At 48.2% G+C, this 15,223-nt stretch overlaps 1 protein-coding gene across 1 annotated transcript in view; it reads right to left on the bottom strand.

The window, feature by feature from the left end:
• Positions 1 to 7,330, bottom strand: part of Ppargc1a (PPARG coactivator 1 alpha) — a 628,461-nt gene extending 621,131 nt beyond the window's left edge. Inside the window, exon 1 of the mRNA XM_074042525.1 lies at positions 6,915 to 7,330. The gene's annotated coding sequence lies outside the window, so the exon portion shown is untranslated. The remainder of the gene's footprint in view (positions 1 to 6,914) is intronic.
• Between the last annotated feature and the right edge of the window lie 7,893 nt (positions 7,331 to 15,223).

Genomic DNA, 15,223 nt, shown 5'->3' with positions numbered 1-15,223 from the left:
ACATCAACGATGTGATTTCTTTGAAGGGACCCAAAGTCACACTGTCATGGAGAGGAAATCACTTTTCTGCTGCTCTTTCATTTAATGCCATCTGCCATACACGTTCACCTCCTCGCTGGCAAAGTGTGATCATTGATTTCCTATGGTCTCTCTGGAAGGAAGTTCTGCTTCCGTGATGATGACTACAGAGGGGAGATGACCCCATTCTCATTCCAATGCAAACCCTGCACTTTTACATTTCTGCTGGGCCGCAGGACCGCGAAACCAGCCAGAGACTCTGCTCTCTCAGTAGAGACTGTTTTGCTGTAGCCACTGACATTTAATGTCTTCCCTCCCCTTCCCATAACTGCAATGTGGAAGATCACAACAGAAGGCTGAAGCACTAAAAGGCATTAGTTCATGCTGCACATAAATGTTAGGTGCATGATTCGGTACAGAAGATACCTGTTACAACGTGGCCAGGATGAGAAAGGTAAATTTCAGACTAAATCTCAAACATAATCATACACACACACACATATATATATATATATATATATGCATACAAAACTATATATATATACACACACACATACATAGCTATATATGTGCACATATACATATGTGTACATATAGTTGTTTGAAATGTGCACACGTTTCCATACAATTATGTATGTACATGCATAAATACATATTCTTACATATACTGTATATTATACATACAGTGTATGTATAGAGAGAGATATGGTACAAGCCCAGATATGGATTAGCTCATAAAATAAAAGTGAGTGTCACGCCTAAATGCATGTGTGTGTATGTGAGAGAGATGCAGAGAGAGAGGCAGAGACGGAGAATAAAAGTCTTAATACATTCAAGTAATTACTTGTAAACTTTTTCTATTTGATTTTGCAAAGTGACAACCTAAAGATCCTGTCTACCTCTCCAGCTAAATCAACTATTCAATGCAAAAAGAATGGAAACATAAATATCTAGCCCATCATTAGGGTGAGAGCAAAAGCATCAGGTAGGTGCAGACGATCCAAGGAAAACAGCAACGTCCCTTCATCCACCAAAGAGAACTCCCTGTCTGTATAAAGGAGACCTGAGCAAATGTGGGCACACAAAGATCTCCACCATGTCAGGAAGCTGCAAATGAATGCAGAATGGCAAACTTGCTAGACACATACAAGAGGCCACACACAGTCTTTAGATGGAGTGGGAGAACAGAGTGAATAGATTGCAGAGAGGAAGAGGAAGCAGAACTGGCTCCAGGCAGCCTAGTGGCACCTGGCCTTCCCTTAACTCACACTAAGGCCTTAGGCAAGTACTTAACCCTGTGGTTTGTTTGCCTCCTCTGTAAAATGGGATAGCAATAAATATATCTACCTCTTATGTTGCTATGGAGATTAAATGAGACACACTGGGTAAGGTGTTTGGAACCTCATTGATAAATGCTACTTACTGTCACTACTCCTGGGTTTCCACATTTTAAAGTTTATGGAAATTTTTAAAAAGTGAAGAATATTTTTAAGCTGATAGCTTAAGGAAGCTACCTTACTGGAATACTCTCAACAAATCTGAGTTGTTGTGAATCTCTTTTACTTTTTAATCTACCCAGGAGAAGTTAGAAAACCTGGAGTTATGTGAGTTGGATTTACAGGTGGACTTCTAAATTTTATTTATTTAGGGTAAAACTGTATAAATGGATTTAAAAACTATTTTGTATGCAAAGGGTATAGTTCATTGGTAGAGTATGTGCTTAGCATTCACAAGGTCCTGGGTTCAAGCTCCTGCATAAAAAAATTAAATTAAAAATATTCTGTAGTTCATGCATACATCTTCAAGAAAATAAAAATATCTAAATTGTATAGAAGCTTAGCTTGTACTTTTAGAACTTCGAGATATGGGGGCTCTTCAACCACTTTGTAAATAGAAGACATTCTCAAATCTTGGCTCATTTCTGTGGATCCAAACATTATTGTCACTTTAAGAATTGTGAAGTATCTAGAAAGAAAGAAAAAATATTGAATTCCTTATGGTACTTGGAGTGAATGGAAAACCAGGACTCTTCAGTAGGCTGCTCCCTATATTGGCTATTCCTATTCATGGAAACAGTACCAAGGCAAAAAAAAAAAAAAAAGTAAAGTAAATAAAAATAAAAGGCAGTCAGAACAACCTTCCAACAACTTACCCACATCCATTAATGATTCTAAACATTGAAACTTCTAAGGTGCTTGAAAAGACAGAGTGAGTACAAAGAACTGTGCCCTTACCAGCTTAACAAAAGCCAGGGCCGAATTCAGAACAAGCACTGCCTACTCTGAGGACACAGGCCCGCCACATATCTCATACAAGGATGCCATTTCACATTTTGAGTCTGGAAAATGTGATGTGGGAGGGAGAGAAAGAAAAGTTAAAACAGCATAGTGAAGTCTGGTGGTCATGTCTTTTTCACAAATTCAGATTAAGCTGCCTGGTAACCAAAGAACCAGCCAGGGAGGTGAGTAAAGTCAGATGTCTGGCCTCACGGACACCCAAGCACTCAGCTAATTGGCTCCATTTTTCACTTTCAATTGATTGATTCTGTATCATACAGACCTGGCCTGCTTCGATTTGGGCTTACAGAGTGACAACAAATAAGGTGACCTAGGTCCAAAATGCAGGCAGTAATGACCACTGCACAGTCAGCTTCATGATGGAGACTGAAAGCTGAAAGAACTACAGGGGAGAATCCCAGGTTGAAAAGCACAGCAGAACAAGAGAAAGCTCGGGTTTTGGAAGCTTGCACTACTGCCATCCCTAGGCGTGAAACTGTAAATTAAAGAACGGTCTGCTGTCGGCTGCATTGAGCCAAGCAAAGACATCTCACATACACACTTTAATTGGGGCTTTCATTCTAATTGAAGGAATGAATTCCACCTAAGCAGATGCTCTCCCCACCCCACCCCTCCACGTGCACACGTGCGCACACACACACACACACACACACACACTTGTGATGGTATGTTTTACACACTGGCAAGTGGGTGCAGAAATACCTGCAACGTGATCTACTCGTACATAGGATGGAATTTCCCAGTTTTTAAATGGTAACAGATGTAGTTTCGGCTCTAATACACACTGGGCTCTCTCCAAAATTTCACACCCTCTGCACCCCCACCCCAAGCTTTAATAATAAAATGTCACAGACAAGGGAGAAACCTTCCCTTCAACAATGGTTCCTGGCTGGGTTTTTGTTTGTTTTTGTTTGCATGTTTTAGTAATGAATAAGTGCCCCCTTGGTTTCTAGATTTCCAGGTCTATATATCAAGAACCTCCATCTTCACTGTTTTTTTTTCACTTGCTTGTTTATAACGAGAGGTGTCATAATCATGTTTCTTGTGAAAATGAAAGTAATCAAAATGCCTTGTGATTCCAGGAAAAGAGCTTCTTACTGAGACACGCCTGCCTGCTACTGATGTTGTCAAAAGGCTCCTTTTACATGGTATTAGATGTTGAGAGCACATCATATTGATCTAGAAATAAAAAGCTTGATTTTTTTTCAACCCTTACCTTCATAGGCATTTTATAACACTAGGAAGACTGTTTTATTTTTAATTGAGGTAGAGTAAACAAATTATATTTGAAGAACGTTGCTATTTTTAGGGAATGGAGGATTTGTAAGCTTTTTTGGCAGCAATTCAGGTAAAATCATGAAGAAGTCTCACTCTTTGAAATTTGGCCCAGGCCTCCCCATGGCAGCTCTGCCCAAATCAGAGATGGGATTTAAACCATTGCCTTAGCTTTCTCCTTTTTCTTCTCAGAAACAGCTAGGAGCAGTTTTCTCAGTCATTTGCCCATGGTTAACCGCCGCACGTGCAAACGGGAGATCAGTAAGGCCCTGGTGCACATACTGTATATTCTTCATTCCCCAAAATGGTGACGGTGGTGGCTGCTTTGGGAACCGCGAATCCTGGTAAGACGCACTGCTTGGACTGCGTTTACCACTAGACATCAAAGCTTCGGTGGCGAGAGACGGCACCGTCCCCTAATGATGTACATCTCTCGTTTGTTTCTGTACTTTATCTTAAAAGTTCATACCGCACCACAGGAAGAAGAAATCAATATCTCAAATAATCTCCCTTTCCCACCAGACAATTCCAGCGCACTAAGGGTAGCTGGCTACCCAACATCAGCCTGTGAGCTAATCACCCTCCACAGAGCAGCTCCAGCTGCTTTAGCCCAAATTCTGTCGATTTTCTTTGCAGAGTCTCTCTGTCTAGAAGAAAGATGTTGCCTTTTGGGGAGATGCTTTTCCTAGTCAAGTTAAACTAACTTTACCCACCCGACGAAGCCGATAGTTTTCCTATTTCAAGAGCGCCCCTTTCTAGGGTTGTGTCTTTCCTTTACACCTAACCTGCCCCGCACCCCCTCCCTCTCCTCCACCTCCTCAGGTTTCTAAGGAGTTGGCACGTGATTGCTTGTCTTTGGAAATCGGGCCGCAGCCCTTCGCTTTTAAACGCTCTCAAACGACTTGTTTCCTATCTCATTAAAGCCGCTGCGAAACCTGGCATCGCTGTAAAACCGTATCACTGTGTGCCTCCTTGCACCTTGCCTCCCTTCTCTCTTCCTACCCAGGAAGAAAGTGGCCGAGTTTCACAGCCCGGAGGTGCGGGTCGGAGGCACGCGCCTGGAAACTTATCCTAACGCATCTCACTCCAGTAATGGGGGGCGCGGCGCTGCCGAGGAATCCCGAAAGCCGGCCGGGGTGGGCTAGTGCTGGCTGTACGGTTCAAGCCCTGTATACCCGCCTGGGCCCTCAAAGGCGAGCTGGGGATGGTTTGTGACTCATCGACAACCACACACGCGCGCACACACACGCGCACACGCACACACCCCCGCACACACGGAGGCGCGCGGACGCCAGCTCCTGGAGAGCTGGAGTTTGCAAAGCCGGAGGGGTCGTTGGCTCTTGGCAATCGCAATCCGGCGCCAGGAGGCGTGGAGAGCACCCAGGACCCGCCAGGAGGGCCGGGAGAAAGCCCCAGCGCCGACCTAGGGCAGCCCGAGCGCCCCCCTGGCCACATTTGTGCCTTTCCAGGCTCCGCAACTCCCGCGCCTGCCCGACCACCTCGGCAGCTCCCGCAAGTTTCCACTAGCCGCTGGGCCTCCCTCTCCCGGATGCCTCACCACGAACGCCCTCTCCCAGCGCCTGGACTACCCTCCCGCCCCACAGGGCTCCAAGCCCGCGATCGGCGATCTGCCGGCGTAATTCCCAGGGGGCGGCCCAGACGCCCCCACAGCGGCGGCGGCCGGGAGGTCTGGCCGGAGCTCGCCGCCGCCTCGCGCTGCCGTGCCGCGGCGGCGGGAGCCTCTCCAAGGCTCCCCGGCAGCCTTTATGTATTATTCACTCCGGTGGCCACGGCGCTTTCTGGAGAGGCCACGGCGCTTTCTGGAGAGCCCACGCCGGAGAGGCGAGCTCTTCAGCTGGCAACTACTAGTTTGGTGATGTGTTTCTTGGAAACTTGGGGTGATGCGGGGGCGGTCGGGCACATTTTTCGGTTGTTTTGCTTTAGGGCTTTGGCTCTATTTTTTTTTTTTTTCCGCGAGCTCGCAGGAGCGCGCTGCGCCCTGGGCCCGGGAGGGAGCGCGCCAGCGCCGGCAAGCGCGGCAGGCAGCCCAGCGAGCGGCCGAGGCTGGCGGGCGGGATCCAGAGAGAGACGCCGCGGCAGCCCAGCGAGCCGGGCCGAACCGAGCTCTTTCCCTCGACATCGCCACCCCGCGGGCCCGGACCCCCTCCCCCTCCCGCGCGCGCTCCACGGGACCCGGGAATCCCCCGCTGCCTGGACGGCCCACCGAGTTGCTGCCTTTCACATTGCTCCTCCATCTCGCCTCTGGCCCCAACTTTCCCCTGCCCAGACACACACACACACACACGCACCACACACACCACACACACAACACACACACACCCCTCCACTTCCCCGACCCCAGCTCCACTTCCCCGGGTAGTTTGGAGATGACAGATGCCTGTAGACTTTCACCAAACAGGCGGTGGGGGCAGCAGACTACAACAGTTATTTAATTAAAAGGCATTTTTCCTCTAATTCTCGCTCTGGCTCCCAGAATAGCTTTTTCACCCCTAGACCCTGAGCACATGCCTGTCTCTCCAGGTTACCAGTGACCCGCTGACACCCATCGCCTTCCACGCCCCCCCCCAACATCTACCCCCAGCTTCCCCGGGCCCCCGAGTCACACCAACACGCACACCTACAGGCCGGCGGCTGGGAGCGTCTAGGGCACGATGCAGCCGGACTGCATTGCACAGTCATCAAAGTTAAGTGTGTGTTTGTGGGGTGCTTTGCGCGCCGGGGGAGGCGCGGGGTCAGGAGGAGCGGAGCCTCCACTGGGCTCCCCCACCTCCGCGGGTCAGGGGACGCCTCTACTTGAGATTTCAGCCATTTTAGGAAAAGAGGTGGCTTGGGGCCCGGGGGGAGTGGTAGGAGGAACATCACGTCGCGGGGGGGGCTCCCCCCTCCGTAGCCCCTCGGCACAACTGGAGGGCGGGCAGGCGCCGGGCGCACAGGGGCGCGGCGCCCGCGGCGACTTGGGGAAGGTTGCGCTCGAGTTCCCTGGTTTTGCCTGGAGTTGTTCGGGGTAACGCGCTAGCTCCTGCCTCTTTCTCGGATTCCCGCTGGGTTAGGAGAAGGTGGGGGGAGGTGTCGATGGCAGAATGGGCACCGGAGGGACGCTATAGATCCTGGAAACTGGAGAGCTAGCGCTGGGGGAAGGGGGGACCTCCTCTCGCCAGTTGGCGCTGACCCAGACAGTGCGACCCACTTGGCCCCCCATCCGCCCCACCCCCTCCTTATCTTCTGCCTCCCCGCCTAGTGCCAAGTGAGCGATCGGCGGGGGGCACGGGGCGCGACGCCGCCCGGCACCGAGGCACCCCTTACCTGGTTGGAAGGGGTTTCCCAGGAGGAGCCGTAGTTGTAAAAGAAGGAAGAGAAGAAGGTGTCTTCCGACAGCCCGCAGCCCGCCATGCTCTGGATGCAAATAAAACGAGGAAAGAAAAAAAAAAAGGCACACACACACAAAAGCAACCAAAAATGTTCAAAATCAAATTAAACCAATAAGCCAAGAAGAAATTGTCTCGCAAATAAAGAAAAGGAGGGGGAAGGGAATGGCCCAGGGAACGGAAACTCTCGGCGGTGCTCCCTCTCCGGTGGAGGAGGGATGCTCGGGCTGCCGCCGCCGCCGCCGCCGCCTTTTCAAGACGGTACCTAGAGAGGTTCGTCCTGACTTGGGCAGCCGCCGCCGCCGCCGCCTGTGCCGGCTGCGTGTGTGCGCGCGTGTGTGCGTGTGCGTGTGTGTGGTGTGTGCGCGCAGAGCGAGGGACCGCAGGGGAAGCGAGAGGGCGAGAGAATGAGAGAGCCGGGATGGAGGGCGCAGAGGCAGAGCGGGCGGGCGTGTGCGCGCGAGGGTGGGTGCGTGCGTGTGTGTGTGAAGTGTGTGTGCGCGCGCGCGCGCGAGTGGCTGGGTGTGCGTCTGTTTGGGGAGCTCACCGGAGAGCCGGGGCCGTCACGTGGGCTCCCCGACTCCGCCGGCTGCCGGGGACAGCCTGTACTACAGCCCCGGCCACTAAATCAGCCCGAGTCGCCAGACCTTCGCAGCCCCTGCGGCCAGCCGGATCTCCTCTCCGTCCCCGCCCGGCTGTGCGCCACCCGGGACAGCAGGGGGCGCGGGTGCGGCCACGGGCAGGTGTGTGGGGGAACGGGTAGTGGGTGGATGGGGAGGGAATGGCCCCACGCAGGAGAAGGGAAAAGAAGGATGCCTGGGAAGACACAGCAACCCCCCCCCCTCCCCGTTACGCCCCGCACCCTCCTTGGCAAGCCTTCCTCTTATCCTGTGTGAAGGTTTTTTATTTTAATTCTTAAAATTGCCTTCCCGTGCAGAGACCCTTATTCCAGCCAGGGGAAAATTATTTTCACACAGTTGCTGGGTCTAGATTTTATTTCTTTCCCGGTGCCCCTGGTCCCCGGCGCGCGTGCACACGCAGGCACACACACACCCGTGGCTGCCTCCTCCCATCCCAAATGCAAACCCACTTCCTTTTGCCGGTTACTGTAGTTAGGCTAAGTCAATGCTATATCAAACTAGGCTAAGCTAAGAGGACTGGGTAGTGGATTCAGGGGACAATACTGCCCCAGCAGGAAGAAAGGCTCTGGTGTGGCGTTCTGTTGATTTGCAGTTCAAAACGAGAAAAGGGGCACTGAAACTCAGGCCCCTTGAGTCACAATTCTTTAAAGGGAGCTGTTCTTTTAAGTCCATTATATGTTATAAAAATATAAATGGATATAATTTCCTTCCCTCCCCTTCACCAAGGTATCCTAGGTCTAAACCTTCCTCCTTCAATAACTGAGTAGCTGAAAGTTTTGGGTTTTTTTTTTTTCTGCAAAACGGCATTCTTTACTTGCTTCCCCTGACCCTTTATATAGATATTTATGGAAAGTAAACTTCAAATAAAAACTGGCATATCTGTGTGAGATGCTCTTCCAAGTATTTGAATTCTTACAGGAAAACTTGAAACAATCTCTTAGAGGCAGTTTATCTTGTTTGCTTTCTGAATCTTTGTTTTCAAATGCTACCCATTTTTATTCAAGCCAATTTTGTTTTTCCAAGAGTTTGCACTTCCTCTTCTAAATTCCCCACTTGAGGTTGAACTCCTCTGTGAAACATTTCCACAGCAACCCAGTGATGTCACAAACCTTGGCTCATGGTCTCAGAAGGGAAATAAAGCAAGAAGGACCCCTCCAGAAAGAAAGCTTCTTTCTTCTTGCAAATAAGAGCTCCTGAGTTTCTGAGTGGAAACTCAGAAAACATAGTAGATGTCTGGGTAAGTATCTGTTTTCCTGAGATTTTTCTGAGATTGACATTTTTCAAAGATATATCAAATGACCCTTTTAAACAAAAATAGGTCACCATCTTGTCTTCTGGGTTCCTGAAGAGTGGTGTTTCAAATCAGTGGACCCTGACCGAACTGACCACTATAGATTTTCATAAGAAGGGAATGGATTTTTTTCCTAAAAAATGATGTTGGACAGAACATTGAGAGATGAAATTTAGTGTACTGACTTCAGACCCAAAGAATGCTGACTGACTCAGCTTCAAAATTACAGTAGTTTTTGTTTGTTTGTTTTAAGTATTCAGTCCACAGAAATTCTGTTCGGTTATCAGAATTAGTGCTGATCTCATCAGTGTTAATGAGGGGCTTCTCTTCCATACTTCCTTCCATTGCTCACTGTGTCCCCTCACTTAGGGGACGCATTCTTTGTATTTTCCCACCCCTAGAAACATTAAATGCAAAGGGACTGGGAAATATCAAATTAGGCCCAACACCTGGGGTTCTCAGGTTTCCTGTCAAAGTCCTTTAGATAACGTTTATAGAGAGCGCTAAACAACTGTAGTAGCCCAAGTTAATATTCTGATCCTGCTTCCCTGATTTTAGCTCAGGTCCGTCCGCCCCCCCATTCCACATCAATGGAAGTTACTTCTGTCTCTCTTATCCCCTCTCCTACTGTTGAATGAACAGTTTTGTTCATCTTGACAATTCTGGAAGAATCCCCATTCCACAGATGGGGAAGTAGGCTCCAAGATGCTAAATAACCTGCCCCAGTCGCCCAGCTATAACGCTGTAGGAAGCGATCCAAGTGTGTGATCCCACTTACCTCTTCTGCTCAGACCTACCAGGCCCATCACTGTACTGATCATTTAACGACATTCCCCCACCACCACCACCAGGCAGATAGAGTCAGTGGTTCCGACCCTCTCATTGCCCCCAGTAGCTGATGAATGTTTTTGTCCTGGGAACTGATAGGCAGCTACTATGTTTTATAGATGAAAAATTGACACTCAAAGAAAGATCCCCCAGTTCTCCCTCCTACGGAGATGGGTCTTGAACCAAGGACATCTCCCTCCTGATTTCTCTTTCCCTGAAAGTCACACGGGAAGCATGTGGACTCACTGAGCAGGCACAGGACCTGCTAAGGCATCCAGGGAAGGAGAGGCAGGGGCTGGAGAAAACAATTTCCTTGGCATACACCAGGAATGCTTGTACAAATGACATCAGGCCTCTGGCCATAAACATTTGGCTCCCCTAAAATTGTTCTTTTTTAAACAGGGGAAGCCCAAAGAAAGTCACCTGAGTAGGTTTCTGATAAAATGCCTCCTTCCTGTCCTGCTTGCCCCTCTCCCAAGGGACCCCTGACACCCCATAAGAATTCTGCTTTCCTCCTTGGTTTGCTCACCTGGCATTAGCACAGGAACATGGAGGTTTGTTTGTGAGTTTCCTACAACATGAAAACAAGCTATCCTCCCGTCTACCCACACTGGGGCCAGAACAGATGGAGACGGCCCCTCGGGAAGCAGAGGGAGCCGCAAGCTCATTGAGAAGCAATCTCTCCAGCCACCTTGCCAACCCCTTGCTGTGTGGTATGCAGACAACTGAAGATGGAAACCCAAACCAGCAAGCTTTTGATCTCCAGATTTGCTGAGGCTGGTTCTCCCAAGACAAACCAAACTTTCTTCTACATGAATGCCTGTGTCCTATTGCCAACCTCACAATTTGTCATGCTGAAGGCACATGATTTGCTGAATTGATATCCTCCCATTAGTGAGTAATCCATCTTTATTCATAAACACTTTCTCCCCAAGAAATAAGTTTTGCATTAATCTCATATTGAAAATTGGTTAATGGTCCAGATGATGCAGGGGTGGTTTCCTTGTTTATAAATGAGGTGCACTAACTCTCTCGTGCCACTAGGGTGTCATTTAGTTGCTTGGCTCTGCAGATGCAAGAGGTCAGTTTCTTATAGACTAGGATAAAAATGATTGTTTGTGGCTGAAACTGCAGATGGGAAGCAGATGTAATGTGCAGAGGAAGTAGATTTCATTCAGTCTCCTTCCTCTATTAAAATAAAGTCTGCTAATTTGCCTTATTAAAAAAACAATGCCCTTTGAATACAAACACATGTGCTAACTCCAGGCAAAGTGAGAACCAATATTCTTCTCTGCCTTCAAGAAGTTTACAGTCTTGCTGAGCCTGGTGACTCACATCTGTAATCCTAGCTACTCAGGAGGCAGAGATCAAGAGGATTATGGTTCAAAGCCAGCCCCAGACAAATAGTTTGTGAGACCATATCTCAAAAAAGAAAAAAAAGGGGTTGATGGAGTGGCTTAAGCAGTAAGAGCACCTGCCTAGCAGGTGTGAGATCCTGATTTCAAACCCCAGTACAACCAAAAAAAAAAAAATTTACAGTCTAAACAAATGTCTGGTCCATCAGTTTTTTGAATTGCAATTTTTGTCTTGTAATGGCTTAAATATTTATATCATCTCATCAAAATTGAATTACCCTGGGGAAAGATTAAAATTGAGGAGAATTAAGAGAAGTCAAGAAGGCAGGAGGAAGGATGTACCCAAAGAGGAAGTTATCCTGTGGCAAGCATGGGAAGATGAAGACAGGACGAAGCACACAGCACTTAAAGCAGAAAGACACTAAGGCAAATGAAATTCAAAACAGCCATGGCAATAATAACAACAAACATTTACTGAGTGTCTATAATGTGTGCTACGCTTAGAGCTGTTACTTAACCTGCCCAGGTCAACCAAGTTCTGTGACTCATTGGGTTTTAATCCCTGTTGTGAGGCAACTTGGTCCGACTGTGGCGGTTAGAGGTGGGGCCCTTGATAAGTGATTGGAATTAGACAAAGTGACCATAGTTGAATACTAGGGGCTTTATAAAAGAGAGAGAGAGAAAGCTGGAAGTGTGGCTGAAGCGGTAGAGCACCAGCCTACCAACTGCGAAGCCCTAAATTCAAACCCGTTTCACCAAAAAGAAAAAAGAAGAGAGACCCAAAGAAATGCACATATTCCCTGTCTCTCACCATGTATTGACCTACATGTCGTCAGGACTCTGCCAGCAAGAAGGCCATCACCAGAGGCACCCCTCCACCTTCACCTCCAAAAGCATGAGCCAAAATTAGCCTCTTTTCACTAAAACATACCACATCTGTGGTGTTGTGGTGTTGGTAACAGGAAAAAGCCTGGCACGATGTGCCAGGCATGATGCTGATCACTTATCAGTCCTTCTCACGGTGAACTTTCCTGAGATGAAGACCGGAGGGCAAGTGTTGGTTTGGGAGGTGAACCAGGAAGTACAGGAAGGGAAACAGGAGTGAGAAAAAGAAGTGACCCAAGAGTAAAGAATCCAGCTGCACACCATAAGAGTTCAGTAGGAAGCAGTGTGGACCCCCACAAGAGGGTGTGAGGCTGGGGTATGGGCCCCTCAACTCCCTAGTGGACAGGTATTGTCAGCTCCTTAGCATGAGCAGCCTGAGGCCCGCAGAGGAGCCAGAGGAAGTCCTCAGGCAGAAGTATGCAGCTGCTGGTGCTGGGTCTGGGGCATGAACTTGGCCGTAGAAAGGCCTGTGGGATGTGGAGAGCAGCAACAGCTCCAGCCCAAGCATGGACTCATGTTATTTTACAAAGCCAATGAAGTGGAAAGGATGTGTTTCTAGTTTTCCCAGGAAGACACGGGAACAGAGCATGGAGTGGCGTCTGCTAGTTTCCAGCTTGCTAGCATCAGTTCTGTCTTCTTGCTCTTCCTTTGAGAAATGTCCCTTCCCCTGCCCATCATGTGACCCAACTCCCTCACTCAAGGGGTGTGTAGGGGACACAGGCTGACCCCATTTCACTGGAGCCATAGGAAGAACAGTGTGCTCCTACCAGGAGGCTGTTCCAGGCCTGGATACTCCCATGAGAATAAGCCCAACTGCTTGAGAATCAAGACAGCCCAGAGGACAGAGCTGAAAGGAAGCACCACAGATGATTGCCATAACTTAGGAGCAGCTGGATCCAGCCAAACCTGAAGCTAGACACTCCATTCTCCTGGACTTTCCAGGTGTGTCAGCCAATTAACTTTTTTGAAGATAAGCCTGTCTGATTCCAGTTCATAGAAATGAAGCAACTGGGCCAGGATGGGATATCTAAAGAGCATGGAGCAATAGTCAACCCATGTGACCTTACTTCCATACACACTAAGGCCCATGTGGCTGACCACCATCTCTATGGTAGCTACTCGTGTCTGCAGCAAGACAGAGCTCAGAACCACATCACACTTCTCATTGCCTGGCCCTTGCTTGGAACTTCTCTTCCAGAAGCAGTGGCCAGTTTGTTTAAGAGGATAATGGGGCAGACTACATCTCAGCTTGATCTGAATTGCTTGTTCCATCAGGTCATTAAAAGTGTGGCTATGCCTTGATCTATTGGAGAAAGGCTGGCATGGAGGCAATAGCCAGTTTTTAAACATGGGGAGTTAAGAACTCCAACTCTTGCCTCTTTTGCTGAGGAGCCATCAGGAGAGAGTTTGGACAGCCTCAGGATTAGTTAGGATCCTTGGTTGCAAGTGACAAAAACCCAACTCCACTGGTGAAAGCAAAAAATTAATTCATTATTTAAAGGAGCCTCAGTGGCTCACCTAACTGAAGAGACTAAAAACAAGACAATTTTAAGACAAGGCTGCTCTGTGAAAATCTCAAACCATGTCAACCACCCAATTTCTTAACTTTGCTTGTCTTCGGGTTGACCTCATTCTCACCTCCATCCAGTGCCTCCAGAAGTACCTGTCTCTCCTCTCTCTCTCTCTGGTCTGGGAAAAATTCCTAGGATTTCAAATCATTGACTTTGGTAGAGTTGTGTGCCCATAAGGTGGGGTGCAGTGTTCACTGGACAGGCTCAAGTCACATGTCTATCCTTGGCTCTCGAAGTGGAGTCAATACCACCCAAACAAATGGACTGAGACTGGAGAGGATGTGGTTCCCCAAGGAAAACTGGAACACAATGTGGTAACCTATTTCCAGAAGAAAGACCGTTGAATGTCAAGCAGGCAAAACTGACAGTTGTCCATATCACAGCTACTATGTGCTCTGTACTGTAGTTGACATTACAGAGGACACATGACCTCTCGTTAAGGAACAGATTCTGTAAAACAAAGAAAATGTCTAATAGTAATAAGTGAAATTACTTGGCATGGCTGCTGCATCTTCTTGTTCACAAGCAACAGAATTGACTCAGGTACTTTAAGTAGAAAGTCTTGGGTAAGTCATAATTCCTGGACAGGCAGAGACCTGTGTTTGGATGCTACAAATAGGAACAAAACTGCCAGAGACAGAAGCTGTGTGACATTAGGGACTGGACACTAGGAACTGTACTGTCCTCTGCCCCTGAACAAAAAGAGGCTTTGACACTTGTTTGTCAGACATCAGGTCTCTGGACTCAGCGGCTAGGACACATGGCTTAGTTCTGCCTGAAAGTTTAGAGAAGGTGGGTTTGCTTGGGGGACACTTTGGTCACATGACCTGACCCACAAAGTCTGGGAAATATGTTTTTCAGTTTCCTGGCCTGTAAGCACCACAGGATTCATTGGGAGGGTTGTTGCAATCAATGCCGAGTAAGTTCGTTTGCAGTATCTACCATGGAGTGACTGCAGGAGTTCAGTGGGGAGATGAAGGCTGGGCTCCAGATCTGATCCTCTGCCATACTGATGTCTGACTTAACTCTGACATCTGCTAAATCCAGGGTTGAAACACCCTCAGAAGCCACACTTGGACCACTCCTGAAGTCCTGGGGGCCATCTGAAGAAAGACAATGGCAAGGTATGATTGTCCATGGAAGGGCAGTCAGGATGAAGTCTGGATATTGTTGTAGGAACAGTCTCAACACCTTGGCCTCTGGATATCCACATCTAAGGTCTCCTTAAATACTTCCACTTCTCACTACTCCTACTCAGTCACCTAGACTAGGCCACTTTCCCCTTTTGCCATGACCTTATAGCAGACTCCTAATAGGTCTGTCTGCATCTGCTGTTCCCCTCTACCATCCATTCTTTACCCTGCAAATACAATGATCTCTTCAAAGTACAAATAAGATCATGGCATCCTTTCAATGGCTTCCATTGCTCCTTGTATCAAAATCTCAATCCTTAAAATGGCACTAAATCTTCTAATCTAGCTGCCTGTTTCCCCCACAGATCTGGCATGATTTCCTACAATCCACATGGCCCTCTAAGAGCCACAAGCTCCCTCAATCAGATTCCTACCACTTACCTCTCCATTCTCTAAGAATTCTCTTGTGTATACCTTCTCCTGGGTCCTCCAACCCACACCTTTCTTAGCCTTCCTGCCACCTTCTCAAGATCAGGTGTGGAA

The sequence above is a fragment of the Castor canadensis genome, chromosome 9 (genome assembly GCF_047511655.1).
Source record: "Castor canadensis chromosome 9, mCasCan1.hap1v2, whole genome shotgun sequence".
Lineage (NCBI taxonomy): Eukaryota > Metazoa > Chordata > Mammalia > Rodentia > Castoridae > Castor > Castor canadensis.
Note: the sequence above shows the minus strand (reverse complement) of the source record. Positions and strands in the feature narration are given on the sequence as shown.